Source organism: Ixodes scapularis, unplaced genomic scaffold (genome assembly GCF_016920785.2).
Source record: "Ixodes scapularis isolate PalLabHiFi unplaced genomic scaffold, ASM1692078v2 PGA_scaffold12__126_contigs__length_90152505, whole genome shotgun sequence".
NCBI lineage: Eukaryota > Metazoa > Arthropoda > Arachnida > Ixodida > Ixodidae > Ixodes > Ixodes scapularis.
The window spans coordinates 47,262,890-47,283,597 of record NW_024609838.1 but is presented as its reverse complement, the minus strand read 5'-3'; the positions used below and the strand labels follow the sequence as shown (position 1 = coordinate 47,283,597).

At 47.0% G+C, this 20,708-nt stretch overlaps 1 pseudogene; it reads right to left on the bottom strand.

The window, feature by feature from the left end:
• Positions 1 to 4,253: 4,253 nt before the first annotated feature.
• On the bottom strand, positions 4,254 to 5,045 carry LOC121835212 (annotated as a pseudogene).
• Positions 5,046 to 20,708: the final 15,663 nt, after the last annotated feature.

The window sequence follows — 20,708 nt, the reverse complement described above, 5'->3', positions numbered from 1 at the left end:
GAAACATGGCAGCCTGGACACCGTTACGTCTCCTGCGACCGATGTAGGTATCCTCGAAGTACATAGCTAAATCTGTGGCCTCAGTGGGGAAAACTTCTAGAAGCCCGTCGAACGCATCCAGGACTTCGGCGGGATAGAGGACCGCAAATGCGGGCAGCATTCGCATCTAGAAGAAAACAAAACAAATTACCGTACTTGAGGAGAGTTAAGCTGTTGGATTTTTTACTTGGGCCACGAGGGCAACTTGAATGCCATTTACAACGAATGACATTCGTGTGATGAACGAATCGGCTCGCGATCTGTCACGTGTGGAACGCCCGACGCTCGGAGTGTCGCGCGCTGATTGGACAATCGTTCAAATTTCATTCATTGTAATTGACATTCGAGTTGCCCGTGTGGCCCAAGTATTACTTTAACAAGGAGCTGCCTCTCAGCTTGATGTTTTAATATATAATGGAAAGCAGTAATCTGGAAATATAATCAGGAGTAAATTTGTAAGCTAACGAATGAGCATTCGCCTTTGACTGCAGAAATTTTTAATGCAGCTTTGATTTGTGTCATTTTGTGTCATTTTGGTTGTGAAGTCATGTACAACCATGGCTACGGAACTCTTCCAACACCAAATTTGAGAAATGTGTACGCACTATTTAGAATACTTGGTGCCGATTTTTAAAAACAGATATAAATATGTTTTCCAGACTAAATAAAAGTAGTAGCTTAATTGACAAACGAGTCGTTATTGCCTGTCGGGGTGAAAAATATGGAGAACGTGTACGTGCTATGGTTCTGTGAAGATACTCTTGAAACTGGAATAAACGGAACCCCATCACCTGAACGGCAAACTCTTCGTCATTGTCGCAGCGCGCCTGGAAGCCCAACTTGCATAACCTCCGGTAAGTGGACTGGCAGAGATCAAAAAACATCCCTGAATCATCGCCTGGGGAAATAGCCTGGAACAGGTTGTAATCACCGCCGCCTCGAAGTCACAGTAAATGGCCTTGACTGCCACGCTAGACAGGAGTCTAGACAGCACGGAGAAGAGTCTGATAAGAGCATAAACGAAACTGGTGACGCACTCGACTTTCGCTATTTTGTATGGGAACTTACCACCGGTAGGTTACTTCTTGCTTGTTCGGTAGCAACCCGTACACAAAAGAGATCACTGCCCCATGGTATAGACCGTGCACTGTATACACCTGATACAACAGCCACGGCGTCACCTTGAACGTTCCGTCCATGAACCAAGCCTTGGCAGTGAAAAGCCACTAAAAGTATCCGGAGTTACAAAAACGAGAATGCACTCTTGGTCGCCGACACCGCTGTCGTGAGCAAAGATGGGTCCGTCTTGGACCCCTGACACCTGTAAAACATATTGTCACAAATGACAATTCATGGGGCAGAAAATATTGGCAAACTAAAGATGTAATGTGGGCCGAACTAGTCGCGAAAAAAACGAAACTAGAGTTGTAGTTTTCGAATACAGGCTTAACTTCAGGGTCGAGCAAGACTGGCGCCGCACAGCTACTTTTGTAGCGGCATATACGCCTTTCTCGTAACCTTTGGAATCTTAACATTTCCGAAAGATAAATTTTTGCACTCGCCATCTTGCGAGTTCGTGCGTATGGCGCATGCTTTCCTCGCGTTCTTAAGCATCGCACACGCGCATGCTGGGTTATGCGAATTGCACGCAGGACTGTAGCGTGTCACGGAACGGAAATCAAAGGTAGGAAAGCGCGTGCTGGTGCACATTGAACGCCGAATGAAGATGCGTACGCGTGCATGCACAGGTTCAATCAGCGGTCGAGATGCATGAGAGCGCGTGTTGCTATCTTTGATTATTTCCATAACACGCACTACCTTTGACTGCATTGCTAAGGGAAGTTTACCCTGAGTGTAGAGCAGTCTAGAGCAAAATAATAAAACAGGCGCCAGGTATGTAATTCTTATCTGCCTGAGAGCCATGTGCATTGTCCACTCTCCCACACGCCCGGCAGTAAAGAAAGCATTGACTAAATCTTAGTGCGAGCGAAGCCGATGCAACAAGTACAAGCGTGTTGCCTTAAGCGACGCTTTAACTATACACGAGCGCGCGTACATAACAGGCCCTACAAAAGCGCTATGCTTGCTCTTGTAGCTTCGCCTTCAAACGGACGTGTGATGAAACGATGTGAAGTTCGATAGAACATGGTGATATAAATATTTCTTGACTGACCTTGTATTCCTGTGGTATGACGATTTCTTCACGCAGCTTTGGGAGCATATACGGGTTTGGACGTTTTTGCCTCTGCTTGCGAATAGTGCGCTTCAGTGTGCTGGGTGAAGCATCTGGGAGACTGTGTGCTCACTTACTGAGCACACAGTCTCCCAGATTGTAAGCTTCGCTTTACAGAGTTTTCTGCCTCTACTTACCCAATTAAGTCTAGAATTACATTTTCTGCTTACAGTGTACGAGTATCCTTGGTACAGTAGCATCGGCGCCCCACGCTGAGTTTTCGTGACATCCATAGCTGTACCTCCGAAGACAAGAGATTTCAACAGATCTTTGGCTTTATATATAGGCTGCGTGCACGGCCAATAGACGATCCTAACCATATCACAAATCCGGTTTCGAAGTTCGTCAGTTTAACAAAAGATGATAGGTCTGTCAGTATTGTGAAGAACCCTGAATTAGACTTTTTTTTTGTTCTCAACTAAACGCATTGACCTAAAAAGGGTCAGGTCTTTTGTATAAAAGCTTTAAATCCTAACCGTATCACAAATTTTGAAAACAGAAGCACCTGGGTGGCCGCAGTCGTGAAAAATACAAAATCTCATCTTTCCTTCTTTTTTTTTTTTTACAGTAGTGTATGAAATTGCGGAGGTCAGTTTTTTTCTAAGAAAGCAAGGCCGACCGCGTTCCTGTCAAAACACGGTCATCTTGTGACGAGCGTTCCGCTGACGAACGGGCCCCTTTGACGAGTGTTCCTATGGCGAAATGACCTAGAACGAGAAGGCCGGTGTGACCAGTGGGCCTATGACGAGTTCTCCGGTGACAAGTGGGCTTGTGACGAGTTGGACGGTTCCCGTTCATGCTATAAGTTATATATAGATTTGTGCGTTGTCCATCACCCTGCGTGGGGCGCAGGCTGATAAGGCCTGCGCGGTTCAGTTGCTTGGCTTTTCTGATTGCATCGTCGATTATACAGGGTTGATACTTTTGGTTGTCCAGCACTGACTTTAAACTTTGGCTGCTCGCATCAGAGTCCGTCTCTTTGGGATAACTTCGTTTGAAACGATGAGCTTGGCTATAGGGAACGCTGTTCTTGCAATGGTGTGGGCGGTCGTTTTGATAATGCAGGTGTAGTATCTCGGGTTGTTCTAGACTTGGTCTGGAACGGTTGGTGAGAACACTAGCATTTTATTTCGTTAACTGATTATTACTTGGCCAAATTTATAATAATGATGAAAGAGCGTTGTCGGCGTTTATTCAGGCCGATGGTTCCATGCCGTCTCGCTGCTCACTCCGTCTCGTCTTCCTTTATTCCTCTGTCCGACTTCTTTTTAAACCCTCGTGCTGAGGGTTACCTTGCGATGGCGTGAACTGGTGCAATCGCGAGGCAATACGTCAGCCAGATGAGACAGCAGTATTGGCAGTGCTATGGTGTGATTGCCAAGATGTTGTCTAATGTGGTGCAATGGATGTTGCGCGGACTTATGTAAGCGTGCGGCAACATCCGTCGACGACGCAGCACTTGAGCCGGGTAAGGTAACCTGACGCTCTCCGGGGCCGCTCGATCGAGTGGAGAAAAGTTCTCTCGGGAGCCGCTAGGTCGGTGCCTGCGTACGTGACCACAGTACTCCCTCCCCAGAGAGTAGGCGAACGATTAGAGATTTCCGTTATACCAGTCTAGGCTTTCGTCTTGCCGCGGGCACGCGAGTTAGGCGTGTAGCAGGTGTAGGAGGAGATGCAATGCCCGGACGGTGCGGCACGTGGCGGCCGGAGCGTGTCTGGATCTCCGGTTGCTGGACGCTCGGGCGAGGATGGTTTGGGGTGGACGACGAGAAGAATTGATGCGAAAGATAAAGATTTCGATGATAGGCGGCGATCACTTAGTTCTTTCCGTGAGTGCCGACCGTGAGTGGCGTCGGTCGGTGCTACAGAACCTTGTGTGGGCCGTCGTGGAAAGTTGAGGGCGTACTGAGGGCATAGCCCGTGCATCACGTGTAGCAGTCTCTGTCGGACGCGCGTGATTTTTCCGTACGAACCGGGAGCGTCAGAAGGGCCGCAGAGAGTCGCTTGCAGTAGCGTGCCCGTGCCGAGGCCCCGCATTGAGTCGGCCGCGTGGTACTCGCGTAGAGCAGCAGGCGGTGGGACATGGCAGTGGGTGGCCGGCGGTGAGGCGCTTGCCGTGATTGGACTTGCGGTGAGTAGGCGGCGGGGACGTACTCGTGTTGGGGTGTCTGCAGTGAGCTGAGTGCAGAGAGTGGCACGCGTTGAGTTGCGTGGTATTGCCACGTTGGGTTGCACGCATTGTGTTGCGTTGGGTTGCACACGGTGGTTTGCTGGTTGAGTGGCACGCGGCGAGTTGCGTGGCGTTTCCGCGTTGGGTTGCACGCATTGAGTTGCGTAGGGGTTCCCGCGGTGGTTTGCTTGATTGGTTGAGTGGCACGCGGTGAGTTGTGTGGTGTCACCGCGTTGGGTTACACGCAGTGAGTTGCGTTGGGTTGCAGGCGGTAATTTGCTTGATTGAGTGGCACGGAGTGAGTTGTCCGCGTGGACGTGCTCAAGTAGAGCTGTCTGCGGTGAGTTAGACGCTGTGAGTGCAGAGGGGTGCATCGTTGAGGGCGTGGCAGCCAGAAGGATGCGGGTAGATTTCTCTCTTTCTCTTGTGGGGTAAAAAAAAGATGTGGCTCACCGGCGGTGATGGTGACGAAGGCGATGATGGAGTGCCGGAAGTTGGGGCGGAAATGAGTGACGCGCCCCGCGGACAAGATAGTGGCCGGAGTGGCGGGGACAGGGGCGGTGGCAGACACCGTCGTTGCAAAGCGCTCGCCGAGCTTCGCATTTCCGTCGAGCGGTACCACTATGAGGAACAGGAACCGTGTCGGTGATGCTGTTCGGTTGAGCCGTTGTCCGGGAGTCGGCGGGCCAGGCAGTGGATGAAGCCTCCGGGAGACGAGGGAGATGAGCAGCAGCGGGAGTTTCCGTTCGGTGCGGGGATGGGAGGGCCGGTGTGGTGATGTGCTTACTTGCTAAAGAGTGCTTGTTTCTTGCTCGTCCGGGTCACCACTGTTGCGTCTAAGGTCGTTCTAGACTTGGTCTGGAACGGTTGGTGAGAACACTAACATTTTAATTCGTTAACTGATTATTACTTGGCCAAATTTATAATAATGATGAAACAGCGTTGTCGGCGTTTATTCAGGCCGATGGTCACATGCCGTCTCGCTGCTCACTCCGTCTCGTCTTCCTTTATTCCTCTGTCCGACTTCTTTTTAAACCCTCGTGCTGAGGGTTACCTTGCGATGGCGTGAACTGGTGCAATCGCGAGGCAATACGTCAGCCAGATGAGACAGCAGTATTGGCAGTGCTATGGTGTGATTGCCAAGATGTTGTCTAATGTGGTGCAATGGATGTTGCGCGGACTTATGTAAGCGTGCGGCAACATCCGTCGACGACGCAGCACTTGAGCCGGGTAAGGTAACCTGACGCTCTCCGGGGCCGCTCGATCGAGTGGAGAAAAGTTCTCTCGGGAGCCGCTAGGTCGGTGCGTGCGTACGTGACCACACAGGCATTGATGCCGATCTGTTGGCTTATGATGAAGGCTTGTGGCGAGTTTACCTTCGTCAATTTTAACATTGACGTCTAAGAAGTTTATTTCGGTTCGAGAGTACGAACGTTTAAAGCGGATGATCGGATGAGCAGGATTGTATCGACCAATCAAGTCTGGGCGGCGGAGAAAAGCTCACTGGAGAAAAGCTCAGGGGAGAAAGGCTCACCGGAGATAAACTCACCGGAGAAAAGCTCACCGCAAAGCCGGCAGATGCGAAGAAAAGCTCACCGATTTTTTGTAACTAAGCGGATTGTGCGTCAAACGTTTCCATTTAACATAATTCGCATTCGTCACTTCATTAAAAATATGTCAATTATTTTGTAATACTCTTGAAGTTCATGGAGCATATTTACTAATTCATCAGAATTTAGTAATCAGCCATTCTGTATATTAATGAAGCTGCAAGTACAAAATCAGAACATCGCACACCGGTGAAAAAGACAACAATTTATTGGCAACTGGCAGTGTGCCGTCGGTAGTTCTGTCAAATGAAGAGGTTTGGTCTTTGCGAGCTAATATAAATTGCGGTGTGTGAACCGTTTCAGTTCCAAATATTGTGTAGTGCCTAATAGGTAAGTAGGCGTTTGTTGATGTAATCAATGTCGGCTACGCTGTTTTCTTTTCGTTAATTTCACTAACAAAACTTTAGTTGCAAGAACAGATTCGTCCTGTCGTGTTTGTTGTCATCACTCCGTCGTCGCTGTTTTAGCGATTTTCATCATGTATGACGTTTACCAACTCGCCCTATTCGCTACCTTACAGAAGGCTACTTCTTATATAGGTCACGAGTAACAACGGTACCAGTGTGCAGCTCTGAAAGTCATGGGTATCTCGCCGTAGAAGGGCACTATCACACGAAGAGAACGCCTGGAAACACCAGCACGAACGGCTACAAAACGTGCATGTCCGGGAAGAAAGAAACTTCAATTTTCTACTGACCGTTCTATCCTGTTTTCAAAGGTCAAAAAAAGCTTCAAAGAGGAATTCAGGTACCGCGTTGTTGCGCATGCACTTTCGAATGTTCGCCATTCATAGTTTTGCTTTTTAGGCTTTATGCGGACATTATTAAGTTTTCGAACTTTTTCCTGTTCTTCAAGTTCATAAACTTTTGAGTTGGGCTTTCGTTGCCTACAGAGTAAGCCACAGAAAACACTCGCCCGCAATTATTAATTTGGCAGTAATATTATTCAATAAGCTTAACAAATAATGCAAAAAAGAACATTTTCTTTTTTATAAAGCTGACGAATTTTAATGATAATAAATTGGTATATGTTACGCATGATCCAACAGCCTCCAAATGAAAAGAAGAAAAAAAAATCGGTGAGCTTTTCTCCGGTCAGCTCATCTCCGGTGAGCTTTTCTCCGGTGAGCTTTTCTGCGGGATTCATCAAGTCTACCAGCTCCTCCTCAGTGTGTGACCAGACAATAAATATGTCATCTATGAACTTTTTGCATATTCGCGGCTTTACGGGACATTCCAAAAGAAACTGAGATTCTAATTTTCCCATGTACAAGTTGGCATAGTTCGGGGCCATTTTGGTGCCCATCCTGGTTCCGCTAACCTGCCTAAAGTTGCTATTGTTAAATTCGAACGTGTTGAGTTCTAAGACAAGCCTCGCTAGAGTAGCGACGACATGTCCAACTGGGATGTCCGGTTATTTTTGGAGTCCGTACAGGTCAATTACCGAAATCATTCCATCATCACGTGGGACATTCGTATACAGCGATGACACATCGAGTGTAACCAGATATGTTTCTTTTGATCAGCATAAATCGGATATTTCCCTTAAGAAGTGAGTTGTTTCTTCAACGTACGATTTGAGACTTGTAGGTATGTGTTTAATTAAACTGTCTACATATCCTGATATGGGTTCGGTTACTGTGCTTATTTCGGATATGATTGGGCGCCCTGGGTTACCAGGTTTGCGAATCTTAGGGAGCATGTAGAAGCGGCGGGGGAAAGGCTGTACCGGTTTCATCAATTTATGTTCGTTGGTGGTTATTCTGTCCTTAGGGTCATCTGCGAGAGGTTCATAAAACTTTGAGTCATTTAGTTGGTGGTATCCTTCTCGGATGTATTCAGAAGTTCTAAGAATCACAATTGCTCCTCCTTTATCGGCTGGTTTTATTGTTATGTCTGCCCTATTGCTGAGGCTTTTTATAATGACCCCTTGGGATTTAGTGAGGTTATCTCGTTTTCCCGCCTACCTGCGATATTCCCGGATAATGTATTTTTGCACAGCGGCTATGTACAATTTATATGAGAATCGTTACGGCTAGCCGTTGGCGTCCAGTCGCTCGTCGCACGTTGCTGAGAGGTGTTGGAGCTAGAGTTTATGTCCAAGAAGTATTTCCGCAATCTTAAATTTCGAGCAAAGTTATCGACGTTGCGTAGTAATTGAAATTCATCAACAAAACCTGTGGCGGGACAGAAGTTCTATCCTGTCGAAAGGAGTTTTTCCTCTTCTGTTTATATTGTCACTCCAGATAAATGAAACATTTGCAGTGCCGCAAGGGGCAGTAGGGCTTGACCTATCGTCTGTTTTGCTAATGGCCGGTTGAGTATGTTCGCTATAGTTAAATAACGTAAGCTGAGGTAGAAGAGGGTTAGGAACCTTATCGCGCTGTAGCTTACGTAGCTTGATTGTTTCGAGGTCATGGCGTTTCTTTTTATGGAATTCTGACAGAGTGCTGATTTCGGATGTCGATAAGGGGCTATTTGTACGGAGAAGTGCAGGCGGGAGGAAGGGAAAGAGACATGCCCTTATATATATATATATATATATATATATATATATATATATATATATATATATATATAGGCCACAGGCGGACTCGTGTGACAAGTATTATTTCTCCGCTTTGCATAGCATGACGCCGTGCACGCACATATTTTCTGCGCGAATTAATGAGTCATTTTGAAGATTATGGGATATGATTAGAAAGATGCATAATACATATACATAAAAAAATTAAGGAGCCTATATGATAGATGTGTTACACGGTTCTCATTTATCTCTGCATTATTTTTTTAGCCCGGAAATCTTCAGTGGACACGGCTAAAGCGACAAGTAGAGACCAGAATTACGGTCCGGCAACGACGGCGCCTACCAGGCCTGAAAGTTCAAAGGGCGCCACACAAAAGACACAAAAAATTCACGGTATTTCAATTCACGATGTATTTTTAGATAACTAGATGAAGAGTTGGAAAGTTTTCTAATATTCTAGGCAAAGTATTTCTTTAGTAGGGTTCCTAGGAAAAGGTTTTGTCGTTGTTCCGATTCTTCACGCGAAAGACGAAAAAATTACGATATATAATGTAATACTAACTCGTCACTCTTGCATAAAAGCGGTCCAAACCAATCTGAGAAACGAGCGAAAGTGGGCCCGGCAAAATCCAGGCGAGAGGACTGACGTCACCGGTCACGTTAGTTCGATGCTTGGCGGTTCCCGATTTGCGGCTCCAAAGTAGAATGTATGGAACTTACTGCGGCCCCGTAGACCCCCCCGGCCAGACGGAAGAAGGCGGCCCACTCTCATCGCACTCCTCGCAAACCACGAGCGGAGTGAAAGCGGGGGGCGCTTGGTTTTTAGGAAACCCACAAAAAGACAAAGGGAGGCTTATGAAGCAGTTGCTTTTTTTTATCCTCTCCCTCGAAGCTACTCAAAAAATCCCACAAGGAATGTCTCCCCCTCCCCCCCCCCCCCCCCTTACCGCCCGTGATCTGCATTATTCCTTTTGCCCCTCAATCTTTCGGTGTCCGGCGCCCCGGCGCACTGTATTTTTTTTATGTGAAATCATTAATTGTTGTGTGAAGCGAACCGGCGTTGTCCGTTTCTAAAGCGGCGCCAAACGGCAGTTAAATTCCCCTGTCCGATTGAGCGAAGCCTGCACTATTTTCCAGCAAATTCATGAATAGACTCCTATTAGCTGGCGAGCCGCATATTTCCATGGAACTCCACCCGACTGCCATGGCGCAGCGGCCCGTCCCCCGGGTGGAGGTAGCGGCGGGCCGCAGAGCCCGCCCGGGCATCATACGTGGAGGCTGCTTGGCCGTGCTCCGCTCGGCGCGCAGCTTGGAGAAACACGCTAGGTATACCGATGCTTTCGCTTTCCGACACGTTAGCAGTCTTGAGTGTATTTCTAAATTTGTTTTCCCTTTCCGCGCTCACAGGCTCCCGCAAACTTCTGAGCTAAAACGGCAAACGAAAATTACGAAAAAAACAAACAAACGGGTCCCCACTTCTTCATTCATGCGGGCCCCTTTTTCGGCTTGGTTTGAACAGCATTTAAAGCAGAGTGCAAAGAATGCGGATTAATAGGAGAAAGCGGGTCCTGGAGAAATCCGAGGGAAGGAAGTGATTTCAACGGTCACGATGACGTGAAGCTGTGCGATTCCCGCTTTGCGAATCCAAAATTAAAAAAAAAAAAAATAATTACTTTTCCGAGTTTAGAAATTGCTCCAAAGCACCGAAGAGCGCTTGGTGGAGCGGGGTTGGGGGTGCGCTAATTGCCTTTCGGGAGCCAAACAAAAGGACAAAGGGAGGCTGAAAGGGACACTGACACCCCCCCCCCTCCCCCCCCCCAATTTGTTTTTCCTATTTTATCAGGCGATTCATTATGGTTGTCGGAATACTACCCAAATAATATTTCGCTTCAGAGTCAAGTATTTTCTTAACAAAGCAAAACAAAAAAAAAACAAAAAAAAAAAAAACGCTACTGGTCGAAACCGAAACCTTAACTCCCGCACTGCACGGAAAAGAGGAGAGGATAGAGTGAGTGGCTGAAGTCACATAACTACACCCGACCCTGCGGTTTCTCTTTTTTTTTTTTTTTTTTTGCACGTAGCAGACGGAATGCATTCCAGGATCCGTTTGCCATGCGATTCCTTTTGCAGTTATATTTGTTCCGCTCGGTTTTCTGTACTTCAAAATAAGTTGTTCTGTACATTTAAATGTTGGAAATGAATAGTGAGTGCCCGTTGTGAATTCCCGTGATCGGCTCCGAAAAGAATACTCCCAAGATGTTGCGTGAAGAAGACCTGCCTCACATGTCCCGCATCTGAAAGTGGCATTGTGCGGTAGAGTGCACAAGTTTTTGAAAGATCAACGGGTCGGGATCAATGACTGGCTGCCATTCCTGTAGAACAGTTACGCGAACGCTAGCCGATTAATGTGCTCCTTGCTTTTTGTGGAAAATGACCACATAGAGTTCGCAGGTGTCAAAAAAGGAGTTCAATAAAATTTAGTTCAGCGACGTATCGTCCACAGCAAGAGTTTTTTTTTTCAGTGATAATTGTTAAAAAAGAAATGTAAACATCACAAAATGCTTGACACAAAAAAAATGGTACAGCCACACCAGTGATCGAACCCGTGCCCGCTGCGTGTGAAGCGGACGTCTTTCCACTGAGCTACTGAAGGAACTCTTCCATACGTGGTAATGAAGCCGGTAGACTGTATGTCGGAAGTTTTGCTGCCGATATCCCTTCAATACATGCACTCCCGGCTTAAAGTCGGGCAGCACCATGCATAGGCCACACTCGTACCTCTTAAAAAAACCGTACGCGTGCGTATTCAACTCGAAGCACGCACTTCGTGGTTTACGTTTGAGCGAGCGATGTCTTCAGCCACGAGAAGGGACGACGGCTCGGCGACGTCTTCGTGCAATCGGCTTGCTGGTCGGGCGTGTCGTACGGGATGAATATCAGTTCTTTTGATCGGTCCCAAATTTCTCTTTTGAAGGAAGACAAAATTCGCCGGTACCGTGAACGACAGTTCTCAAGTAGAGGTCCAATCGATCGTCCGCTGCCAACCGCTACTCCCACAATACACAAAACGACGCCATGCAGTGAACGCACAGAATGCTTCTGGTTTTCTGTACCATCTTTTTTTTTTTTTTTCAATCAACTTTTTTGCAGCTTTTTGGAAGTCACAAAAAATAGGCTTCATGTTTTGTTTTCTATTTTTAATAATGACTGCGTGCCTTCAATGTCCCACGACTTTGAATAAATTTGGTTTCGCTTCGAAACCTTAGAAAACGGTCCGTGACCACGGGAAAGAGAGTTACCCCGACTCAAACCGGCCAGTTCTCAATCGGCGGTTTTCGGGCGGAAAGAAACCGAATTTCGAGCCGCAAATTCTGCTCTGGATAGTTGGAATCTCAAATGTCACGTGCAACTAAAAACCTCGGCGAGCATAAATACCCTGTCAGTGTCCCTTTAACTAAGAAGCAGTTGCTCTTGTTGTATTATCCCCATCGAAGCCACTCTAAGATCCATCAAAGGGTGCCTTTTCTTCCGCGTAATAAAGGGTAAGTGCACAGAAAAAAATGTTTTTTTAACAGCCTAATTTGGACAAGAATGTTTAAAAAAAAAAAGTTTCCTCGAGGAAAAAAAAGTAGAGCAATATTTATTGCGTGAGACTGATTTTAGTTTGTGGCCTATTCCGTCCTTTTTAAATCGCGTGCCTCAAAGTGGGTATTATACGTCACGGAGTGGCTGCTATACTTCTCATTGGCTAAGATTTTGATTGCCAGCTGGGATCTTGGGTGTTAAACCTTTGTTATATGTTGTAATTTCCTTTTTGAGAGGCATAATTTTACGTTTAAAGAATAACCTACGCAATGGGAGTTATTATTTTTTACCAAATATTTACAAGACGGGCTGTTCCGTTTGGATTCATACCATAACAAACAAGAGCTTCGCCATTCTTTTTAGGGACGCCAAAGCCTCTGCTCCAGCCTGTCCCGCATACTTAGGCTAGTTGTTTCGTCTAAGTGAGTATTTCGTGTTGACCCAGGTGCTTCAGTGAGACTTCCTGAAGTGAAGTAGTGTGTGTTTAGCAGTTCTCGCAGGTGTTGTTGATAGGAAGCGACGCGGAATATTGGCTTTGATAGCGCAGTTCATTACTTTCGTTTTCTTCTTGGCTTTCTGAGTGTGCGTTTTGTTTCTTTATGCTTGCGCGTACAAATGCTGACTTTTTGGAGATGTCAGCTCCTATAAAGCGGCGCCGTTGCTCTGTAAAGTGCTGCCAGATGAGTGATCGCGACATCGATTCTTCCAGCAGCCATATCACCCCGAAAGAAGACAAGCTGAATGCTATTTGGCTGGAGGCAATCGGGCGTTCGCGTAGCGACAAACGTGTCTAGGTATGTTCTTGTCATCTGGCTCCGGAGGCCTTCGAGAGCCGCACCGGGTGAACCAAACGTTCGCGACTGAGACACAGCCCGGTACGTAAAAAAACCTGGCACAGCCTGGTTATTACGTAACAGCTGTCCGCAGAAGCCATCGGGCGTCCGAATTCTGCGTTATGCGACATACTTTATTTCTCGGCTTCCGAACCATCTTACGCAAAGTTTGAATGCGTAGTGTACTGGACCCTTCCTTCCTGTAAAGTGTCGACCTCCCACACTCTAAGAAAAAATGGAGGAAAAAGGTAGCAACGGCGAGTCTTCCTCCCTTCTACTGACGCGCCCCCAAGCCGACACGAGAAGAGGGAGGAACGAGACGTTTTCCTCCTTCTCCAGGCAGACGGGAGAAAGCTTTCGCCCTCCCGACTCGTCATCTTTTGGTTTCGTCTTTCCAGCACATCGCGCACGTTGTTTAATAAATTAATGTTGAGCTGATTGAGCTTCAGCGGCAGCGAAGGCCCCCAGGCAGCACACGATATTGGGCCAACATTGGAATTGATGGGACAAAGAATGGCCCAACAATGGCCCAACTGAGCCATGTGTTTACCAATATTGGAATTACCTGGGCCAATAATGGACTATCATAGCCAATGTTTTTCCAATATTGGTGATTCACTGGAATAAGCTGTCCAATATTGGACTGAGAAAGCCAATGGCTTGCCAATATTGGATAAATGCTGGCATAACCTGTCCAATATTGGACTGTCAAAGCCAATGGTTTTCCAATATTGGATATATGCTGGCATAAGTTATCCAATATTGGACTGCCAAAGCCAATGGCTTTCCAATATTGGATATATACTGGCATAACCTGTCCAATATTGGACTGTCAAAGTCAATGGTTTTCCAATATTGGATATATGCCGGCATAAGTTATCCAATATTGGACTGTCAGAGCCAATGGCAAACCAATATTGGATACATGCCAGCATTAGCTGTCCAATATTGGACTGTTAGAGCCAATGGCTTTCCAATATCGGATGCATGCTGGCGTAAGCTGGTCAATATTCAACTGTCAAAGCCAACAGCTTTCCAAGATCAACTCATGCTGGCATAAGCTGGTCCAATAGTGGACTGTAAAAGCCAATTTGGATTTCCAATTTTGGAAGTATGCTGACTTGTGCAGGTCATATTGCACTGCCAAGGCCAAGGGCTTTCTAATATTGAATCTATGCTGTCATATGCTGTTCAATATTGGAGTGTTAAAGCCACAATTTCCAGTATTGGAAATACAGGGATGAAACTGGGCAAAGCAGCTTTGGAGAAATTTTGGGAGCAGAAAAAAACTATTTTCATGAGCTACTTTTAGTTTTACGAGAGTCTATCGCGCTATAAAGTCATATATTAAACTCGAGTGAAGTCTCAAGAGGGTTGCTTCGACTGCCAGTGCACATGTCATCAGTGTAGGCAGAGCAACGACGTAGCAATCGCGACGCGAGAGCATACTGCGCCTCGATCTGGCCGGCCGCGCTCGCTCTGCGGAAATGTGAGCGTGGGACTCTCGAGCCCCGTTAGCTTACTGATGCTGCAAGACGCTACTTTGTTGTCGCGAATCATTTGCCCTTCGAACGGTCGCGAAGCCGTTGCGCCCGGCGTACCCTACGCAGCATATTTCAGAAACCGTTCGCGCAGCATCGCAACCTTCTTACTGCGAGCGTCGGTGATTCATCGTGTGTTGAAAGTCGGACGATGTGCTGTTCGAGGTGTCTTTTATGTGCAACTCTTTCGTAAAAAAATTTGAAGTTCAAAAACGCGAACCTAACAGTGTACAAACAGTTTTAAATTTATTGATAAAAAATATATTTATATATTTATAGATATATTTGTGTACATCGTGCGCAAAAAATAGTCGCGCTTAGTTCTTCATTCTAAATTATAATGTAAGTTATACGACGCAAAACATACTGTCGTCACACTTGCCCCGTTTAGATCCACTTTTGGACTGGACAGTTTCTTCAGAAGTTCGAAAGCTGACCTTCAAAGAGCTGTCCTGTTAAATCGGTAATGACAGCAAGGTAGACGCTATGCGTGTTTAAGGCCAATGCTGTCTCCGGTTAGGGTCACGTGACTACTGTCTCAAAGCTGGCGATAAGGCAGAGCACGGAACCTGCCTAAAGCACAAGGTCACGCATAACTTCTACTGCACTATCAACCTTGGGTAGAAGTGACAAATTCTCTCGCTCTGTTCATTGTTGAGATGCCCCTGAAGATAAGCCTTTGTAAGCGCACCCCACCCCCGTTCTGGCCTGCTTGCTTTGTACTCCTTCTCTCTTTTTTCTCTCTCTCCCTAAGCTGAAGGCGCGGTTGCTGTGCGTACTCGCCGGCCTTGAATCCGCTCGGCGCTCTCTGTGCGCGGGTAACGGCAGAACTGTGATCATGCGGTTTGACGGATGACACATTACCCGTTGACAAACTCGGAATGCCTGCGTCGCAAGGACCGGACCTAGTTTCGCGCGTGATGCGGCCTGCGGGGTGCAGGCCCGCTGTGGATTTCGCTTCTGTGGTAAATGGTATCTCGTTCGAAAAGTCCTACCCGTGTCGATTTCTTCAAAGAGGCCCAAGACATTCTTGTGAACAGTTTAGTGTCCGGTTCGGCAAATGGCAGCGTGTGCTACATTGTGTTGAATCTTCACGGATCACTTCCTTGTAGTTTTTGTGTTTGAGTGGTTGTTCTGCAGTGCCCGTGTTGACATATAAGTCGGATTACATCTTTCAAGTCCAGTATTTTCAACGTAAGTGTGCTGCAACCTACTTGATGATCATTGTCCGTTCTTGTATGGGCAATCTTCCGGATAACCTCTAGAATTGGACATTGCCTATCTCCTTGCAGCTGGGAGAATAATTTTCCCGCAATCTTACCGACAGTCGCCTGCCATTATCTGTCTGAAATAATGTCACAACCGCAGGTAGAATACTGACTTTTTTATTCTACCTGCGTTTCGCAAAAACACGTTTCGTTGCCACCTTTCTGGTCGACATTTACGTTTCATCGACATTCGTTACGCGAATTGCGCGCTGTAGGGGCATTTCGTCGCGCGTGTATTCCTGACGCGCGTGCTCACCGAACCAGCCCACCCTTTCACGCCGCTTCATGCTAATCTGAAGCGGTTCATTGCAACAAAAAAAGAAGAAAAGAAAACATATTTTGAGTTTTTTTTATGAAACATCGCGTGTTGATGAAACGATCTGTCCATGAAATGTAGTTCGATGAACTGATTGCACCGCCAATGAGGGGCGACTAGTGGTAGAATTTTGGCGAAACAATTCTGTCAGCTGCCGGGAGACTGGACACTACCCAAGAATTACCCCGGTTGTTGCTTGCTTTGCAGTCTTTTTAATTGTATCAGAGCTGAGTAGTACCTCTTCACATATTACGAATTGCTGAGATTGTGCTTGTCTACAGAATAAGCTGTGTGTAATAAACTGTTAGGAGATTTCAAAACAATCCCTTGTGTCTGTTTACCTTCCTTTTTGCAAACAACTTGGCGAGGGCACTTGCAAAGAGCTGGGCGAGTGCAACGATGGCCAAAAATCAGCATGACGGCCAACATTGGATCGGGTCGCGCTTCCAGTGTTGTCCAATATTACGCCGGTCTTCGCCAATGTGGGAGCACCTTGGCTGGAACCATGGTTTAGCGATGGCCCAACATTGGCACCAATGATGGGGCCGACATCGGCTGGAACGATGGCTGAACATTGGCACCGATCACTGGGCCAACATTGGAAAGGGTAGCGCTTCCAATATTGTCCAATATTGAGGCCGGTCTTTGCCAATGTTAGGCCAATGTCGGACCGACATTGGTGTGCTGCCTGGGCCCCCTGTAATTCCGTCTTCTAGTCCAAACGTGCAGAACATTTCGGTTGCATTGACGTTCTTACCACTAATTTTATCAAAAGAGCAAACGAAGCTGCTTGAAACAGCGAAGTTCCGGAGCAGTGGCAGCAGCGCTACATACATTGGGTAAGACGGCCGTCTCCGATTTGCGGGACACACGCGGAACTACAGTAGCGAAACCACGAGGAACTGTGTCGACGTTATGGAAATCGCTGGAACTGCGTCCAAGGCAGGCAGGTTTTCCTGCCAGCTGCCTGGGTGCCTTCCGTGCTGAGTTCGGTTCTGTTGTCCCGTGCCGAGTGCCAACCGGCGTTCAACGTGATTCTGTATTTCTGCGTGTCAGCAACATCGTCACCGTCGTTCTGTATTTCTGCGTGTCAGCTACATCGTGATGGCAGTGTTGTGGGTTGTGAACAGAAGACTGGAATTATCGCCGATGTGACCGTGTGTTCGCGTATCAGTGGTGTAACAACAAGATGAGATGAAGTAAACTGTCCGAAATTGATGCCGCTGGTGGGGCCGTGATCGGAGGGGGTGGGGTGTCGCAGGATGACATTCCGCTTTACATTAAAGACATTAAGACCACTTGAGGGATTAGGTGCGGTCGATCGACGTGTGGATAACCATGTTGTAACGCTGGTTTGAACGGTAAGCTCCTATCGGACAGTGGCCAATGTGACTGTCGGTCGCCTAGAGCTATTGCGCTCTGGGGAAGAGACTGAACAGTACGAAATTATGACAGAAAGTACGTACAATGAAAGTTTAGTATTAAAAAATAAAAAACAGGTAAATTCGATAAAGAAAACGCTATCCTTTATTTTACTGTTTAAATATACTACGGTTCCTGTAGAAACTGCCCTCCAAGTGACGCGCTGGGATGAGCGCTAGAAGTTTTCGAGCTCGCAACGGCGTAGCTCCGTACACTTAACACCTGCCGCAAGTCGCGTCTTTGACTGCATTCAAGTTGATCGAAAAGCGATTTCTCTGCCCGTGAAGCATCACTCCCAGCTGAGTGAATATCCGCTCTACAAAGATTAATTCAAGACGGCAATTGTAGCCGTGCGCGAACAGCGCAAATAGAAAAACAAACATTAAAATAGAAATACTGGCTACAAAGTGCCGTGCGGGAAAACAAACTCATGGCTTGGAACGACATTGGAGCAGCTCGATTTATTGACTTTCAAATAATTACGGCATTATCGAGCGTTTGCTTTTTAATAGGAGATTCATCCCCTGAGCCATTAAAAATAGTCTCAGATGTATGACTTTGCTGGAAAAAGTGAACATGCTCGGACTATTTTTCATTGCTTAGGGAGTCACCGAAAAATTCCGTACGTTCACAACGACCAGACTAAAAGACGGAAACGCAGAACTCGGGAGTAGTTATCGGGTTAGTGTGCTGTTGTATTGATGTTTGTATGTGCGATGTATGTGTATGCGCTCAATATATATGTTCACCTGATGCTTGTAGTGTACGTAACATGTCTACACGTGTTAGAGGTTCCCGTAGAAAAGGAAACGCAATTGTGGCGTAAAGTAATAAATAATTTTTTGTAAAACATGAATTGGGCGGCACCTAGCGCCACCTAGCCTAGCTACTCGCGACTACCCTGCTTGACCTGCCATCTGGTGGCAAGCGATTTAACATTCTTTTACGTTACGCAGCTACTCCATTATTTCGTGTTACCGTGCTGAGGTAAGCCAAGAGGTTGCATCGGATTCGCTTCTTTTTTTTTTTTTTTAAGAGAGCGGCTTTTGTTTTTGCGGGCGAATAGTTTTCACTTCTCCGTGATGTGCGGTTGACGCAACGGTTGGCGAAGGAATTGTGGCTCGAGGATTAGCAAAGGTAAGACATAAAGTGCGCGAATTGGGTGCCGATTGTCTCCGTTGAACATCGCAGTGCTGACGATGAGAAAACTGAGTGACTGCATGCTTTCGAAACGTAAGTTTCTTTACGTGTAGGGGGAAGTCGGCTTCGGAAATACATACAGTTCGCGGAAAGCTCGTGTTACGTTTTTATTTGCTGCTCCTCTCGCTCCGTACAATGGATTTAGTGTTCTCGTTAAGCCTTATTGAGCTCGATTTGCTCGATTCGTGGCCGCCATAATGAGGTGCAGTCGACGGAGGAACTTTCGCTCCCCTGCTTAAGGGACGAATGTTTCTCCCTTTCTGAAGGAACATATGTATCAAGAGCGTTCCTCCCTTTAGGGAGGACCATCCTGACCCTTTTTTCTAAGAGTGCACGACAAGTGGTGTTCTCTCTAGAGCTGATAACAGTGGAGACGCGCTGTTATCGTAAATATTGGCTTGTGATGGCGCCTTTGTATATTATCTTTTTCGTTTTGCTGGAGAGGCGCAAACGACGAGCAAAGCAAAATGGTTTGCATGTTCCGTATTCCTCGCAAAAGCACTTCACCAGTCAACTTGCTAAAAGCGCGAAACACGGAGTCTGCACCGTCCTGACTTACCAGTATTTTACCTGTGTTAGAGAGTTTGTACCTGCTAGTAGGTATGTCTACTAAAGCTGCAACCTGGAACTAAAGGCAGTGCCGGAGTGAAAAGAGACAAACTTTGGAAAACTTGCTCTTTCTGCCCAATTTCTTAGCTATCAAGTGATTGTACCACGATAAATGAACCAACGCCTCTTCCCCATATAAAGAAAAAGTACTAGGTTCATACGTAAAAAAATGGTCTCAGTCCATGCATCAGCGAACAGGGAGGAAATCTTGCCCAGACTTATTCACACCGCATGACCAGTGCAACATACTCGCGAGGGATATACAGGAAAATATCGGTGGTGACTGAAGTTTCCCTGTAATTCTCTGTAACTGGTCGTTTGCAGGACCGGATCATCTACTCGTGCGGTGTGCATCGTTGTCCAAGCACGTCGTTGTGCAAACGCAGTCCAACAACACGAAGCATAAAAAGGCAGATTTTGGACAACAATCCAGATGCCATTTTGAGTTAAGACGACGTAATTGTGTCGGAAACGCCCACAGATTTTTACTCACGGTGTACGTCGGAAATCTTTCGCATTCTGAATCGGAACGAAGATTTACTTTTAAACACACTCGCTGCGTCCTTCCGGACCAGGTGGACCGGATCAGCTGACGACGACGGGACTGAACCCGTTGAACCTCAACCCCCAAACAACAGATTTGAGCTCCGTGTTAGCGTGGGTTTCCACCTCCAAGTACCGCACCACACACCACGAACGTTTCAGCTCTTTGTAGCATTGCCGTGTTGCACCAAATAGAACGAGATCACCGAAGTCAACGCAGCGCTGTCGTAAACCTTGGCTTGTGGCTGCGCACATATGGCCGCTGTGATCCTTTTTGCTTTCAAAGCACACACGACGATTCCGAATGACTCTTTCCATCCTCCGGGAACATCAGAGCGGTAATTTTCCGGTCACGTCTTCGCTATATGTGCTCGCAAACCGCGGAGCTTCTCGTGTCCTATCAAACTAAAAGTACCGGCGCCATGTTCAACGTGCGTTGTTCCCAGATTTTATTCGACCAAACAAAAACAAAAAAAGCAAAACCGATAGCTTCCAGTGTACATAGGCGACGCGCCGAAGCCAGGTTTTCGGCCGTCACCTCTAACTTAAAGATCACCTACAGATGCAGCAACACTGGTACGGATTTTTCATATAGCGGACAGCAAGGAGCGCCGTAAATTCTGAGGAAGTTGCATGGGCAGCGACAGTACCTCCCCCCCCCCTCCCCGTCCCCCCGCCCCCCTGTATCTTCGACAAGACGCACCGGAAGCCGAAACGCTGCGTACGTTGTTCAACTCCGCAGTCAAGTCAATCCAAGACCAAATCGAAGAGCGAGGGGCGAAAGGTACTTCTCCTCCGCCCGGGTCGAAAGAG